The sequence below is a fragment of the Mesoplodon bidens genome (assembly GCF_964165515.1).
Source record: "Mesoplodon bidens genome assembly, chromosome: 2".
Lineage (NCBI taxonomy): Eukaryota > Metazoa > Chordata > Mammalia > Artiodactyla > Ziphiidae > Mesoplodon > Mesoplodon bidens.
This window is the reverse complement of record NC_138177.1, coordinates 105773934-105791652: the sequence shown is the minus strand read 5'-3', so window position 1 is coordinate 105791652 and position 17719 is coordinate 105773934. Positions and strand designations below refer to the sequence as shown.

Below are 17719 nucleotides of genomic sequence, written 5' to 3'. Positions count from 1 at the left end.
TGGTGAAGTACAGGGCACCCTAAACTAGAGTAAGAAAACATGAGTTCTAATATGGATTGTTCTCTGTTAAAAACAACAACAACAACAACAGGAATTAAAAATACTACTACCTGTTTTGGACTTCCCTGATGGCGCAGTGGTTAAGAATCCACCTGCCAAAGAAGGGGACATGGGTTCGAGCCCTGGGCTGGGAAGATCTCACATGCCGCGGAGCAGCTAAGCCCGTGAGCCACAACTACTGAGCCCATGTGCTGCAACTACTGAAGCCTGTGCACCTAGAGCCCATGCTCCGCAACAAGAGAAGCCACCGCAACGAGAAGCCTGTGCACCGCAACAAAGAGTAGCCTCCGCTCGCCCCAACTAGACAAAGCCCGGGCGCAGCAATGAAGACCCAAAGCAGCCAAAAATAAATAAATAAATAAATAAATTTATTTTAAAAAATAATACTACCTGTTTTGTTACCTCACAGAAGTAAAAAGATAAAATGAAATTACGTATGTGATAGCATTTTAAAATTAAGTAATAAACTAATATATTAGTGTATGTATTATCTCTACTATTACATTAATTAAAGATTATACAAGTAAATATAAAATTGTTCTGAGTGCTATGAAGGAGAGGGGCACAAAGCTATATAACAGGGGGAATGGCCCTGGTCAGCAATGTCTTGGAAGACTTTCCTAATGAAGCGATAATTGGACTGAGGACTGAAAAAAAATGGCGTTAACAAGCCAAAGGGGTAGGAGAAAGAAAGGGATAGCATATGAAAAAGCTTTAAAGAAGAGAAAGCATGGCACGTGGAGAAATTAAAAGAAGGTCAATGTGGCTGATGCTCAGAAAATGAGAGTGCATGAGATGAGACTACAGTGGTAGAAAGATCAGCCTATATTCCTAGGGAAACAGCTCCACCATGGCAACCTGGTGATTGCATGTCTCCACCTAGGCAAGGCTCAGTTAGTTACAGAATGCCCTCTGATCCTCCCTGGGACATGTCAAGATAGGCAGTCTTGCAAGGAACTGTTAAGGCTATTTCTCATCTGCCTCCTTGCAGGAGGCTGCCTATCCTGCATAAGGCTGCCATGAGGCAGTTTCTCGTCCGTCTCCTGGTTCTAGTAAGGTATAGGACTTTCGACCTTGACCCTTTCAGGTACAGCTGTAGGCTATAAAGTTGCTTAGCTGCAGCCTAGAGTTGACTCCTCAAAAACAAAGCAACCCATTATTCTTGTCATCTGGTCCCTCCAGTTCAGTGTCATCCTCTGGGATTATAGATGCATGCAGCTGATACCATGCTGATCATGTTTTGCTGTCTGTGTAAGTAATAAACTGTCTAAATATATTTGAGTCTCTTGTGTCCTTACCAGTCAATCCTATGGAGGTGAGGCAAGACTACATAGCAGCTGGCACCCCACTGCTACTTAGGAACTGATTGACTAAGTGTTAGTATGGAAACTTGTAGTGGATGTTAACGATGTGGATCTTTTATTCTAGGAGCTATGGGGAGCCACTGAAGTGTTTTAACCAAAGAAGGGACAAAACTGAATTTGCATTTTGAAAAAAGCAATCTATGGAGTGTAGTATGGAGAACAGATTTGAGAGAGGACACAGTAGATGCAAGAAAACTAGTTAAGAGGCTACTGTAGGAGAATGGATTTGAGAGAGGACGGAGCAGATAAACAAAAATTACAATAACAGTCTAGAGTGGTAGTATTAGTAGATTCAAAGAGAATGGACTAATTTGAGAGATACATAGGAGGTAAAAATATTTTTAATGCAGAATCAAGTGGAGTGCTTTTCTTTCTTGAGCAACATATTATTTTCCCTGAAGTTTTACTGCCTTCCTTTTAGTCTAGCAATATCTACCTGAAGCTTCTTTAGTTCATTCAATATTTCAAAGATAAAGGCAACTATATGAAAGCACCTCACCCATTTACTCCCCCAGTATATATCTCCTTTCTTGAGCCCTCCATCTTTCTCCCAATGCAATCTAGGCCTGTGCTATAGTTGTCATCCTGGAACTTCCTTTCATTAAGCTTCTGGGCTGAATCCACTATTGCTGGATTCTTTGACTTTTTCTTTATTGGTTAACTGCTTTGTTTGATTGTGCTCATCCTAGAACAAGTGCCTGAGAAAGGATGTATGAGAGTTAAACTTTCTGAATCCTTGAATGTATTAAGATGTCTTTATTTTACTTTCACACTTAATTAATAGTTTTCCTGGGTATAGAACACGGGGTTGGAAATAATTTTCCCCCTGGATTTTTAAGTCCACTGTCTTCTACCATCCAGTGTTGCTGATAAAAACATTAAAACTACTTCAATTTTTGTTCCTTGGAAGCATTTATGATTTTCTATCCATGATGTTCTGAAACGTTGCTTCCTTTGTAGATCTTCTTTCATTCATCCTAACCAGCACTAAGTAAGCCTTTTTGATGCACAGATATATGTCTCACTTTATGTCTAGTGAATCTTCTCAAATTATTTATTCTGATTTGTTTGTTCTGTCTTTCTGGAACTTTTATTAGTCGGGTATCAGACTCCAGATTGCCCTCTTGTCTCATGTTTTCTGTCTCCTTGTCTTTTTGCTTTCATTCAGATTATACTGATTTTATTTTCTGGCCCGCCAGCTATTTTTTTTTTTCAAATCATAATTTTTACTTCCCTGTGCTCGCTCTTCTTCTTTAATTGTTCCTTTTTTCACAGCATGCTATTCTGTTTTATGGTTTCAATTTAGCCTTTAATTTCTCTGATGTTGCTGATTAGTTTATATTACATTTTATTATATCTCTAAATTATCCTGTTGTTCTTTCATCCATTTTCTGTTTACCTATTTTGGGCTTTCTTTCACATGTTCCAAATTTTCCTCAAATGTCTCTTCATCCTTGGTTGTCTGCCTATACAGCAGTCCTATTATATCTCCACAGATGAGAAAATTAATTCATAAAGAGGTTAAGTAACATGTTCAAAACTACGAAATAATAAGTAGCAAATCTGAGATTCTAATTCAGGTGGTCTAATTCCAGAGCCTGATCTCTCAACCACCCTGCTTTACTAGTTATACTAGCTGCCTTAGTTCTCCCCATATAATGCATTTAATTTACTTAGGGAAGGAATCTACTGTTTGTGGGTTGGGAAGAATAGGAGGAAACGCCTTGAAGGTTGTTGTTTTGAAGTAAGTGATAAGGAGTCACTTTGTCCCTTATCCAACAATTTCTAAATAGATGAACTTCTAAACATTACCACAAGATGGTGCACAATGACTATACACACATTTGTTCCCAGTGGTGGAAACTAACTAGGATCTGGAAATCTAATTATAGAGATTCTGGGGACACCCCAAAATTTCAAGGCAGTCTTGGCAAGTCTTGCTAGGAATGAGAACTATATACAAGTTTGTTTACAGAATACTAGCATACGGCTATTACTACCTAAGTGACAAAAACTTCTACTATATTTCTGTTAGAAATGATACTTAGAAAATATGTGCTCCTCCACCCCAACTCCACTCCCTAAGTCTGAGAACTGTCTGAATTTGTCTTATTAACAAACACAAGCTTACAGAGATTGTCAATTGGAAAAATAAGGTTCTGAGAGAAAACTGACCTAAGCTGTACACTTAGGTATAAAATTAACAGATCCCATACTCCATCACTATCATAATCTGAAATGCATATATTTTCTTAGTTCTGTCACATAATATATTAATTTACATGTTTTTAAAGTTCCAGTTTCCAAGTATTTAAAGCAAAATAAATCATTAATGTGAACTAGAAATGTATTTGAAGTAAATACTTAAAATTACTTTAACAGGGTCGATAATGACCAGTGGGGTAAGGGTCAGTTGCTTAAAAAAAAAAAATCCAGAAAAAACAAATTAAAAATAGGAGGCATCCCTGACACAGCTTCACATCCTAACTATAAATTCAAATAATGTGGTCTGTGCATAAGCTACTGGAATTAATATTTTTAAAAGAATATTACTTTTTATTTTGCAGTTCCTGATATATGCTAATCATATTTATGCACTTTATAATTTTACTTTTTAAATGAGAAAGCAAATCTCCTTTCAATCTTTTTGTCAAATATTACACTATCATTTTGTTATTTATCAAGAAAAGGATAGCACTAATGAATTGGAGTCCTCGATTTTGCAATTTAATGCATGTATACACTAAAGAGTACAAAGAAAAGCAGACTGCCTTTTGACTAGTATTTAAATGTGCACACTTCCAAAGCACTAGGGCACTGGTTTCATCCTTGCATTCTTCAAGTACATTAAATTTTCACAGTCAAAATGGCATAGCAAATGAACTTATTAATGTCAAATCAATTTTCTTCAAAGTAAACAAAGCCCATACTTCTTATTGAGCATGCATTTAAAAGGATAAGAAGTTTAAATGCTAAAAATAAAAGTTAAAAAAAAACTTTACAACTAAAAAGGTGTATTTTTCACATGGCCTAAGCTTAAAAATAGCAAAAATATTTTTCCTAAAATTTTACAAAAATTTTATCTCTTGGACTATAACTGTGAGAAACAACTAAAAAAATTTTTTTTGAACGAGTTGTAGGAAGCATAAAAAATTTCTAATTATATATGTACTCTAAGGTGCATACTTCTGTTTTTAAATATGGTCCTACAATTTGACAATATAAAATATTAAAATATTTTTTGAACCTACAAGTACATTTGGAAAAATCATTTAGCAAATATATTCTCTGAATTAAATATCAGTTTTTATCATTTAATAAAATGGGTTATGCTGAAAATGTGGGGGACTTTTGCTCTCATAAAGGTCTCATGCTAGTTGGAAGTATAGTAAACATCCTAATTTTCACTACAGTTGCAAGCAACAGAAACAATTCAAGCTATTTAAAAAAAAACCCATGTGGTGGGTGGTGGAAATGTATTACATGAACATAGCTATCTCACAGAATCCAAAAGCAGCAATGCAGCTAGGCATCACGAGGGACTGAAACCAAGAAATGGAAAGTCATCAGAACTTCAGCTCTGGCCTTTTCACCTTTGCTTCTTTCTATACCTCTGCTTTAGTCTTCTCTTACATGGTCCAGCTATCTTTGATTATTTCTGTACATAGTAAAGGATGGCCACCGACAGCTCTGATTTTATATTCTCTTAGTGCAGTCCTAATTCTAAATTGTCTTTCTTAAACTGAGGTATTTCTTTTCTTCTAGGAATTTGGACTTTGAACTGAATGAAAGAAGGTCACCCTGGTTCCTGACAATTTTCCTGTCAGAAAAATAGTGGCCAGAACGGGGGTCCAAGGAGAATGCAGTACAAACAAGACAAACAACCTACTTTTGTGATGTGGTAGTCAGTTCTAAGAAAAAGGGAGTCATTGAAAGATAGGCAGAAACCTTCTTCCTTTTTTATATCTAAACATATACACCATGAGATTTCTAGTTTTCCTGTAGTGTGGTCTTTCATATCTTCTGCTGTATTACTAGATATTTGAGATTTCTAATGCTATTGTAAATGGTATTTTCAGAATTATGATTTCTATCATTTTTTTGCTGGTAAGTAGTAATACAACTGATGTTTAAATTTTTTAATTGAAATAGAATTCATACCACAAAGACCTTTTTAAAGTACATGATTCAGTGGGTTTTTAGTATATTTCCAAGGTCGTACAACCATCATACCTATCTAATTCCAGAACACTGTCATCACCACAGAAAGAAATCATGAACCCACTAGTAGTCACTCCTCATTTCTTCCTACCCCTTGCCCCTGGAATCACTAATCTACTTCCTGTCATTATGTATATGCCTATCCTAGACATTCACATAAATGGAATCATACAATATCTGATCTTTTGTGACTGGCTTCTCTCACTAGCATAATGTTTTCAAGGTTCATCCATGTTGTAGCATGTATCAGTAGTTTATTCCTCTTTATGGCTGAATAATATTCCATTGAATGAATATACCACATTTTACTTATCTATTAGTTGATGGATATTTGGGTTGTTTCTACTTTTTGGCTGTTATGAATAATGCTGCTATAAACATTCATGTACAAGTTTTTGTATGAATATTTTTCAATTTGTTTGGATATATACCTAGAGGAGGAATTCCTGGGTAATTCTATGTTTAACTTCTTGAGGAACTGACAAAATGTTTTCCAAAGCAGCTGCACAATTTCATATCCCCACTACCAAAGCATGAGGGTTTCAATTTCTCTGCATCTTTGCCAACACTTGTTACTGTCCATCTTTTTTTATTAAAGCCATCCTACTGGGTGATACCACACTGTGGTTTTGATTTGAATTTCTGTATTGATTAATGATGTTGGACATCTTTTCATGTTGCATATTGGCCATTTGTAGCTCTCCTTTGAAAAATGTCTACTTAAATTCTTTGACCAGTTTTAATTGGGTTATTTGTGTTTTTATTGTTGAGTTGTAAGATTTCTTTATATATACTAGATTCTAGTCCTTTATCACATATATGATTTGCAAATATTTTCTCATCTTGTGGGTTGTCTTTCACTTTCTTGATAGTGTCAGTTGAAGCACAAAAATTTTTAACCTTGATAAAGTCCAATTCATCTGTTTTTCTTTCTTTGGTTGCTTGAGCTTCAGATGTCATATCTAATAAACTACTGCCTAATCCAATGTCAAGAAAATATACACCAATGTGTTCTTGTAAGAGTTTTACAGTTTTAATTCTTATCTTTAGGCCATTGATCCATTTTGAGAAAATTTTTATATATAGTATGAAGTAGAGGTTCAAACTAATTCAACTGGCTATCCAGATGCCCAGACCTATTTGTTGAAATACTATCCTTTCCCCACTGAATTGTTTTGGCATCTTTGTTCAAAATCAATTGGCCACAGATGTATGGATTTATTTCTGTATTTTCAATTATATTCTATTGATCTATATGTCTATTATTATGCCAGCACTACACTGCCTTGATTACTGTAGTTTTTTATAGTAAGTTTTGAAATCAGGAATTGTGAGTCTCCATGTTTGTTCTTTTTTTAAAAGATTGATTTGGCTATTTTGAGTCCCTTACATTTGCATATGAATTTTAGAATCAGCTTGTGAATTTCTGCCAAAAAAAAAAAAAAGCTGGAATTTTGACAGGGACTGTATTGAATCTGTGAATTAATTTGGGAAATGTTGCCACCTTAATGATATTCAGACTTCCAATCCATGAACATGGCATATCTTTCCATTTATTTAGGTCTTTTTAATTTCTTACAATGGTGTTTTGAAGTTTGCAGTGTTCACATCTTGCACTTATTTTGTTAAATTTATTATTTTATTCTTTTTTGATGTTATTGTACAATTTTTAATATTGACTCTTTATCCAGTGATGTTTCTAAATTTATATATTAATTCTAATAGTGTGTCCAGTCTTTTATATTTTCTAGGTACATAATCATGTTGCTTTCAAGTAATGACAGTTTATTTCTTTCTTCCTAATCCTTATCCCTTATATTTCTTTTTCTATATAATTGTACTGACTAGGACTTCTAGCACAATGTCGAAAAGAAGTATTGAATAGTAAGAGAGAACATTCATCATTCTCCGTTTAAATAGGAAAGTTTAAAAATATTTCACTATTGTGTATGACATTTGCTATATATTTTTAATGAAAAACTAACATTGAATTTTTGTCAAAGTTTTTTTGACATCTATCAAGAGGATCACATGTTTTTTTCCTTTTTTTTCTTTGCCCTGTTAATGTAAGGATTATATTGATCCATTTTTAAATGCTAAGGCTCTCTTGCATGTATGGAATAAGCCATACTTAATCGTGCTGTATTATGCTTTTTAAACATGTGGCTGGATTCCACTCACCAATATTTTGTTAAGAACATTTGGATTTATATTTGTGAATAGACTGATGAATAATTTCTCTTTCTTTTAATGTCCTTGTCAGGACTTGAAATCAAAGTCATGCTGGCCTTCAAAAAAATTAAAACATTAGAAAATATTCTTTCTTTTTTACTGGAAAAGTTTGGGTAAGTTTGATGTTATTTCTTCCTAAATATTTGGGAAATTTTACCAATGAAGTTATCCAAGCCTCAGCGTTTCTTTATGGAAAGATTTTTTTTTAATTGCTTCAAATTCATTATTAGTGTTAAGACTACTCAGATTTTCTATTTCTTCTGTCAGTTTTGGTAAGATTTCTCCTCAAGGTTTTTGTTCCTTTTTACCCAAATTATGTCAAATTTATTGGTATAAAGTTATTCATAATATCTTGTTGGGGTCTTTTTTATGCCTGTAGGATCTGTAATGATATCACCTTTTTCATTCTTGATATATTTTTTAATTAATTTATTTATTTTATTTAGTTTTGGCTGCATTGGGTCTTCATTGCTGCACGCAGGCCCCCTCCAGCTGTGGCAAGCGGAGGCCACTCCTCACTGCAGTGCGCAGGCCTCTCACTGCGGTGGCCTCTCCCCTTGCAGAGCACGGGCTCCAGGCACGCAGGCTTCAGTAGTTGTGGCATGCGGCTCAGCAGTTGTGGCTCACAGGCTCTAGAGCGCAGGCTCAGCAGTTGTGGCACATGGGCCCAGTTGCTCTGCGGCATGGGGGACCCTCCCGGACCACAGCCTGAACCTATGTTCCCTGATTGGCAGGCGGATTCTTAACCACTGTGCCACCAGGGAAGTCTGATATTGTTAATTCATATTTTATCTCTTCTTTATCAGTCTTGGTAGGGACTTCTTAAATTTATTCATCTTTCAAAGAACCAAATCCAATAAATTTGGCTGATAAATTTAGCAGTAATAATTAATTCCTTCAGTTATTTTTTTTCTCAAAATGTCTCGATTTCACTTTCAGTTTTGAAGGATATTTTTCACTGCACATAGAAATCTAGGCTGGCAACATTCTGAAGCTATTATTCCATTATCTTCTGGTTTCCATCATCACTGCTGAGAAGTTAGCTGTCAGTTTCACTGTTGCCCTTTGAGGGTAGTGTGTAGTTTTTCTGTGTTTGCTTTTTAAGATTTTCAGCAGTTCTGCTATACTGTGCCCCAGTGTGGTTTTCTATGTATTTGTCTCTGCTTGGGTTTGCTGAAATTCTGAACTCTGTGAGTTGATGTCTTTCATTATTTTGGAATGTTCTAAGCCACTGTCTCTTTAAATATTGCATTTGTCCCATTCTATCTCTACCATGCTTCTCAGACTTTATGCATATGTTAGCACTTTGAGTATTATGCTCTTTTCTGTTCTTTCTGTTCTCTTATCTCTGGGCTTCCATTTAGATATTTTCTATTGATATGTCTAACAGTTCACAAATCTTGTGTTTGGCCATATCCAATCTATTATTAAACCTACCCAAAGAGTTCTTCACTTCAGATATTTTATTTTTCAGTTCTAGGAAGTTCACTTAAATCTCTGTATGGATTCCAATTTTCTGGTTAAAATTTCCAACATTTCATTCATTTTGTCTTTTTTCCCCTCTATTTTCTTGAAAATATTAATCATAGTTGTTTTACAATCTTTAAATGCCAACTCCACCATTTGAATCATCCACAGAGTTGCTTCATTTTCCCATATAGTTATAATTATGAGTCATATGGTCCTTCCTCTTTGCAGGTCTCATAATTTTTTACTGTATGGCAGACATTATATCTACAGATTCCAGATTATGTTATATTCCACCAGAGAGGGTTGCTTTTTTTCTCTGTCAGGCAAACCTGGTGAGTAGCTGATCATATAAAACCCTTTTTAAGGCATGGCTTACCCAGCCTTTTAATTAAGAGCCTAAGGATCCTTGACTCCTCAGTCCTGGAATGGCTCTCCCTCTCTGGAATTTTAGTCACTTTAGTTTGCTTTCATAGATGTCCTAAAAATTGTAATTTTTATAACTTCTGTAGGCTTTTATAATTGCTGCTATCAGAGCATTGGCCTGCCCCAAATTACTGCATCCTACCCAGAAGTGGAAGCTCCTCTGAATTCTTTAAAGAGGAGGATGAGTGCTCCTCAGTTCACAGAGTAGTTCTGTATGTCCTCTTTTGCCATTATTCACTGCAATTACTGTTTATGTCCTCTTTTGCCATCAATCACTGCAATTACTGTTTATTATAACTACCTATACTATTCAGAGAACATGACTGTTTAGATTACTTTGGTAGGTAGCTGCTGCTCTAACATTCCCCAGTACCTGTTAATTGCTCCCTTTACTGGGTCTTTCACAAAGCAATGAAAATAGAACCAAGTGAATAAGGAAGAGCTGTATGGTAGACTGCTTATGCCTCAAGTATTAACAACATTTAGTGTTTGTTTTGTAGATTTGACTATGGAACAATGCAAATGTTTTACATTACTGCCAATCAGAATTAATTCTTAAAAACTATTCTAACAACAGAAAATAAAATAAAAAATAAAATAAATAAAAATAGTACATCTGTAGCCAGTTGGTGGGATACCCACACAAAGAAGATATATTCCAAGCGATGTTAAAACACAGTAATTTGAGGGCGTCCCTGGTGGCACAGTGGTTGAGAGTCCGCCTGCCGATGCAGGGGACACGGCAACGGGTTCGTGCCCTGGTCCGGGAAGATCCCACAGGCCAGGGAGCGGCTAGGCCCGTGAGCCATGGCCGCTGAGCCTGCGTGTCTGGAGCCTGTGCTCTGCAACAGGAGAGGCCACAGCAGTGAGAGGCCCGCGTACCGCAAAAAAAAAAAAAAAAAAAAAAAAAAAACCACAGTAATTTGGTTACACATGCCTAGTGAGATATAGTCTAAGAATAAAAATATTTACCATAAAAACCTTAAAGTATTTTTAATAATGACATTAAGAGTGCACTTTGGGGAATGCCCTGGCAGCCCAGTGGTTAGGATTCTGTGCTTCCACAGCAGGGGGCATGGGTTCGATTCCTGGTCAGAGAACTAAGATCCCACAAGCTGTACAGTGTGATCAAAAAAAAAAAAAAAGTGCACTTTGGTGTTGTTATCCTGAGATTTTGTTGTGTGTATAATGTAGAATAAAGAAAATTAGTGGGGAGACCTTCAAGATGGCAGAGGAGTAAGACATGGAGATCACTTTCCTCCCCACAAATACATCAGAAATACAACTACATGTGGAAAAACTCCTACAGAAAACCTATTGAACACCAGCAGAATCTCCGACGCCCAAAGGGCAAGAAACTCCCCATGTACCTGGCCGTGTGGTGGACAGGGTCTTGGTGCTCCAGCTGGGTATCAGGCCTGTGCCTCTGAGGAGGGAGAGCCAAGTTCAGGACTTTGATCCACCAGAGACTTCCCGGCTCCATGTAACATCAAATGGCAAAAGCTCTCCATCTCAATGCTAAGACGTAGCTCCAATCAACAACCAGAAATCTACAGTGCTGGACACCCTATGCCAAGCAACTAGCAAGACAGGAACACAACCCATCAATTAGCAGAGAGGTTGCCTAAAATAATAATAAGCTCACAAACACCCTAAAACACACCACTGGATGCGGTCCTGCCCACCAGAAAGACAAGATCCAGCCTCAGCCACCAGAACACAGGCACTAGTCCCCTTCACCAGGAAGCCAGCACAACCCACTGAAACAACCTAAGCCACTGGGGACAGACACCAAAAACAATGGGAACTACGAACCTGCAGCCTGCAAAAAGGAGACCACAAACACAGTAAGTTAAGCAAAATGAGAAGACAGAGAAACACACAGCAGATGAAGGAGCAAGGTAAAAATGCACCAGACCAAACAAGTGAAGAGGAAATAGGCAGTCTACCTGAAAAAGAATTCACAGTAATGATAGTAAAGATGATCCAAAATCTTGGAAATAGAATGGAGAAAATAACAAAGATCTAGAAGAACTAAAGAGCAAACAAACAATGATGAACAGCACAATAAATGAAATAAAAAATTCTCTAGAAGGAATCTATAGCAGAATAATGGAGGCAGAAGAACGGATAAGTGACATGAAAGATAAAATAGTGGAAATCACTACTGCAGAGCAAAATAAAGGAAAAAGAATGAAAAGAATTCAGGACAGTCTCAGAGACCACTGGGACAACATTAAACGCACCAACATTTGAATTATATGGTCCCAGAAGAAGAAGAGAAAAGGAAAGGGACCAAGAAAATACCTGAAGAGGTTATAGTTGAAAAATTCCCTAATATGGGAAAGGAAATAGTCAACCAAGTCCAGGCAGTGCAGAGAGTCCCATACAGGATAAATCCAAGGAGAAACACACCAAGACACATATTAATCAAACTATCAAAAATTAAATACAAAGAACAAATATTAAAAGCAGCAAGGGAAAAACAACAAATAACATACAAGGGAATACCCATACGCTTAAGAGCTAAACTTTCAGCAGAAACTCTGCAAGCCAGAAGGGAGTAACAAGACATATTTAAAGTGATGAAAGGGAAAAACCTACAACCAAGATTACTCTACCCAGCAAAGAGCTCATTCAGATTCGACGGAGAAATTAAAACCTTTACAGACAAGCAAAAGCTGAGAGAATTCAGCACCACCAAACCAGCTTTACAACAAACGCTAAAGGAACTTCTCTAGGTTGGAAACACAAGAGAAGGAAAACACCTACAATAAGAAACAAACCCCAAACAAATGGTAACAGGAACATACATATCGATAATTACCTTAAATGTAAATGGATTAAATGCTCCAACCAAAAGATACAGACTAGCTGAATAGATACAAAAACAAGACCCATATATATGCGGTCTACAAGAGACCCACTTCAGACCTAGAGATACATACAGACTGAAAGTAAGGGGATGGAAAAAGGTATTCCATGTAAATGGAAATCAAAAGAGAGCTGTAGTAGCAATTCTCATATCAGACAAAATAGACTTTAAAATAAAGACTATTACAAGAGACAAAGAAGGACACTACATAATGATCAAGGGATCAATCCAAGAAGAAGATATAACAGTTGTAAATATTTATGCACCCAACATTGAAGCACCTCAATACATAAGGAAAATGTTAACAGCCATAAAAGGGGAAATCGACAGTAACACAATCGTACTAGGAGACTTTAACACCCCATTTTCACCAATGGACAGATCATCCAAAATGAAAATAAACAAGGAAACACAAGCTTTAAATGATACGTTAAACAGGATGAACTAAATTGATATTTATAGGACATTCCATCCAAAAACAACAGAATACATTTTCTTCTCAAATGCTCATGGAACATTCTCCAGGATAGATCATATCTTGGGTCACAAATCAAGCCTTGGTAAAGTTAAGAAAATTGAAATCGTACCAAGTATCTTTTCCGACCACAATGCTATGAGACTAGATATTAATTACAGGAAAAAATCGATAAAAAATAGAAACATATGGAGGCTAAACAATACGCTACTTAATAACCAAGAGACCACTGAGGAAATCAAAAAATACCTACAAACAAATGACAAAGAAAACACAACAACCCAAAACCTATGGGATGCAGCAAAAGCCATTCTAAGAGGGAAGTTTATAGCAATACAATCCTACCTCAGGAAACAAGAAATAACTCAAATAAACAACCTAATCTTACATGTAAAGCAATTAGAGGAAGAAGAACAAAAAAAAAATCCCTAAGTGGGCAGGAGGAAAGAAATCATAAAGACCAGATCAGAAATAAATGAAAAAGAAATGAAGGAAACAATAGCAAAGATCAATAAAACTAAAAGCTGGTTCTTTGAGAAGATAAACAAAATTGATAAACCATTAGCCAGATTCATCAAGGAAAAAAAAGGGAGAAGACTCAAATCAATAGAACCAGAAATGAAAAAGGAGAAGTAACAACTGACACTGCAGAAATACAAAGGATCAAGGGAGATTACTACAAGCAACTATATGACAATAAAATGGACAAACTGTAAAACATGGACAAATTCTTAGAAAAGCACAACCTTCCGAGACTGACCCAGGAAGAAATAGAAAATATAAACAGACGAATCATAAGCACTGAAATTGGGACTGTGATTAAAAATATTCCAACAGGGCTTCCCTGGTGGTGCAGTGGTTGAGAGTCTGCCTGCCGATGCAGGGGACACGGGTTCATGCCCCGGTCTGGGAAGATCCCATATGCCATGGAGCGGCTGGGCCCGTAAGCCATGGCCACTAAGCCTGTGCGTCCGGAGCCTGTGCTCCATAACGGGAGAGGCCACAACAGTGAGAGGCCAGCATACCGCAAAAAAAAAAAAAAAAAAAAAATTCCAACAAACAAAAGCTCAGGACCAGATGGCTTCACAGGAGAATTCTATCAAACATTTAGAGAAGAGTTATCACCTATCCTTCTCAAACTCTTCCAAAACATAGCAGAGGGAGGAACACTCCCAAACTCATTCTACAAGGCCACCATTAACCTGATACCAAAACCAGACAAAGATGTCACAAAGAAAGAAAACTACAGGCCAATATCACTGATGAACATAGATGCAAAAATCCTCAACAAAATACTAGCAAACAGAATCCAACGGCACATTAAAAGGATCATACACCATGATCAAGTGGGTTTATCCCAGGAATGCAAGGATTCTTTAATATATGCAAATCAATCAATGGGATAAACCATATTCATAAATTGAAGGAGAAAACCATATGATCATCTCAACAGATGCAGAAAAAGCTTTTGACAAAATTCAACACCCATTTATGATAAAACCCTCGAGAAAGTAGGCATAGAGGGAACTCACCTACACATAATGAAGGCCATATACGACAAACCCACAGCCAACATTGTTCTCAATGGTGAAAAACTGAAACCATTTCCTCTAAGATCAGGAACAAGACAAGGTTGTACACTCTCACCACTATTATTCAACATAGACTTGGAAGTTTTAGCGACAGCAATCAGAGAAGAAAAAGAAATAAAAGGAATCCAAATTGGAAAAGAATAAGTAAAGCTGTCACTGTTTGCAGATGACATGATACTATACATAGAGAATCCTAAAGATGCTACCAGAAAACTACTAGAGCTAATCAATGAATTTGGTAAAGTAGCAGGATACAAAATTAATGTACAGAAATCTCTTGCATTCCTATACACTAATGATGAAAAATCTGAAAGAGAAACTAAGGAAACGCTCTCATTTACCATTGCAACAAAAAGAATAAAATACCTAGGAATAAACCTACCTAGGGAGACAAAAGACCTGTATGCAGAAAACTATAAGACACTGATAAAATAAATTAAAGATGATACAAACAGATGGAGAGATACACCGTGTTCTGGGATTGGAAGAATCAGCATTGTGAAAATGAGTATACTACCCAAAGCAATCTACAGATTCAATGTAATCCCTATCAAACTACCACTGGCATTTTTCACAGAACTAGAACAAAAAATTTCACAATTTGTATGGAAACACAAAAGACTCCAAATAGCCAAAGCAATCTTGAGAAAGAAAAACGGAGTTGGAGGAATCAGGCTCCCTGACTTCAGACTATACTACAAAGCTACAGTAATCAAGACAATATGGTACTGGCACAGAAACAGAAATATAGATCAATGGAACAGGATAGAAAGCCCAGAGATAAACCCACGCACATATGTTTACCTCATTTTTGATAAAGGAGGCAAGAATATACAGTGGAGAAAAGACTGCCGCTTCAATAAGTGGTGCTGGGAAAACTGGACCGCTACATGTAAAAGGATGAAATTAGAACACTCCCTAACACGATACACAAAAATAAACTCAAAATGGATTAAAGACCTAAATGTAAGACTGGACACTATCAAACTCTTAGAGGAAAACATAGGCAGAACACTCTATGACATAAATCACAGCAAGATCCTTTTTGACCCACCTCCTAGCAAAATGGAAATAAAAACAAAAATAAACAAATGGGACCTAATGAAACTTGAAAGCTTTTGCACAGCAAAGGAAACCATAAACGAGACGAAAAGACAACCCTCAGAATGGGAGAAAATATTTCCAAATGAAGCAACTGTCAAAAGACTAATATCCAAAGTTTACAAGCAGCTCATGCAGCTCAATGTCAAAAAAACAAACAACCCAATCCAAAAATGGGCAGAAGACCTAAATAGACATTTCTCCAAAGAAGACGTACAGATTGCCAACAAACACATGAAAGGATGCTCCACATCACTTATCATTAGAGAAATGCAAATCAAAACTGCAATGAGGTGTCACCTCACCCCAGTCAGAATGGCCATCATCAAAAAATAAATGCTGGAGAGGGTGTGGAGAAAATGGAACCCTCTTGCACTGCTGGTGGGGATGTAAAGTGAAACAGTCACTATGGAGAACAGTATAGAGGTTCCTTAAAAAACTAAAAATAGAAATACCATATGACCCAGGAATCCCACTACTGGGCATATACCCTGAGAAAACCATAATTCAAGAAGAGTCATGTACCACAATGTTCATTGAAGCTCTATTTAGAATATTCAGGACATGGAAGCAACCTAAATGTCCATTGACAGATGAATGGATTAAGAAGATATGGCACATATATACAATGGAATATTACTCAGCCATAAAAAGAAATGAAATTGATTTATTTGTAGTGAGGTGGATGGACCTAGAGACTGTCATACATAGTGAAGTAAGTCAGAAAGAGAAAAATAAATACCATATGCTGACACATATATATGGAATCTAAAAAAAAAAAAAAAGGTTCTGAAGAACCTAGGGTCAGGATAGGAATAAAGACACAGACGTAGAGAATGGACTTGAGGACATGGGGAGTGGGAATGGTAAGCTGGGACAAAGTGAGAGAGTGACATGTACTTATACATACTACCAAATGTTATATAGATAGCTAGTGGGAAGCAGCCACATAGCACAGGGAGATCAGCTCGGTGCTTTTTGACCACCTAGAGGGGTGTGATAGGGAGGGTGGAGGGAGATGCAAGAGGGAAGAGATATGGGGATATATGTATATGTATAGCTGACTCACTTTGTTATAAAGCAGAAACTAACACACCATTGTAAAGCAACTATACTCCAATAAAGATGTTTAAAAAAAGGAAATTAGTGACATTCTATCATTTTTAGAGTTATTGTGAAACAAATCTCTCAGCATGGCAGAAAGGAAATACAGATTATTGAGTACAGATCATTGAATTTAAGGATAAGTGCTATAGCCCTGAATTTGATTTGGGCATTAACTATGAATCAATTATGTATTTTATCTTTAAAAAGAAAAAAATCACATATTTCCTAAATCTGTGCATGGAAAAGGCAAGAGATAATAATCAGTCAATGGCAATGATCTCTTCAAGCACACAGAAAACTATTTATCATGAAAAGAAACAAGATATCTTTGGAGAAAAGGCTTATTAGATGTCTAGGTCTGGAATTATAAAAGGTAAGCCTAGAATATCATATCACCTCACACAGCAAGGAAGCTGTCAAGACTACTAGGGACATAGCAAAAGGATTCAGGAGCCAATCTGGTATATCTAGATGGTATCAAGATGATATATCTACAACATTTATGAGTAATCAGCAGTTTGAACATTAACTCAATATTGGATAATTATTAGTTACTATTAGCTTTTTATGTCTAAGAGTAATGCAGTATTTTTTTTCTTAAATCCTTACCATTTACAAATATATACTGAAACATTTACGGAGGAAATAATATGATATCTGATTTTCTTCAAAAAATACAAGGGGAAATCTAAACAGAGGTATAGATGAAACTATATTAGCCCTGAGCTGATAATTGTTTAAGGTGGGTGATTAGTACATGAAGGTTCAATATACACTTCTTTCTACTTTCGTCTTTATT

General features: G+C 36.3%; 1 protein-coding gene across 1 annotated transcript in view; it reads right to left on the bottom strand.

Annotated features, from left to right (window-relative positions):
* Positions 1-17719, bottom strand: part of HFM1 (helicase for meiosis 1) — a 132092-nt gene that overhangs the window by 31182 nt on the left and 83191 nt on the right. The gene's annotated exons all lie outside the window — the stretch shown is intronic.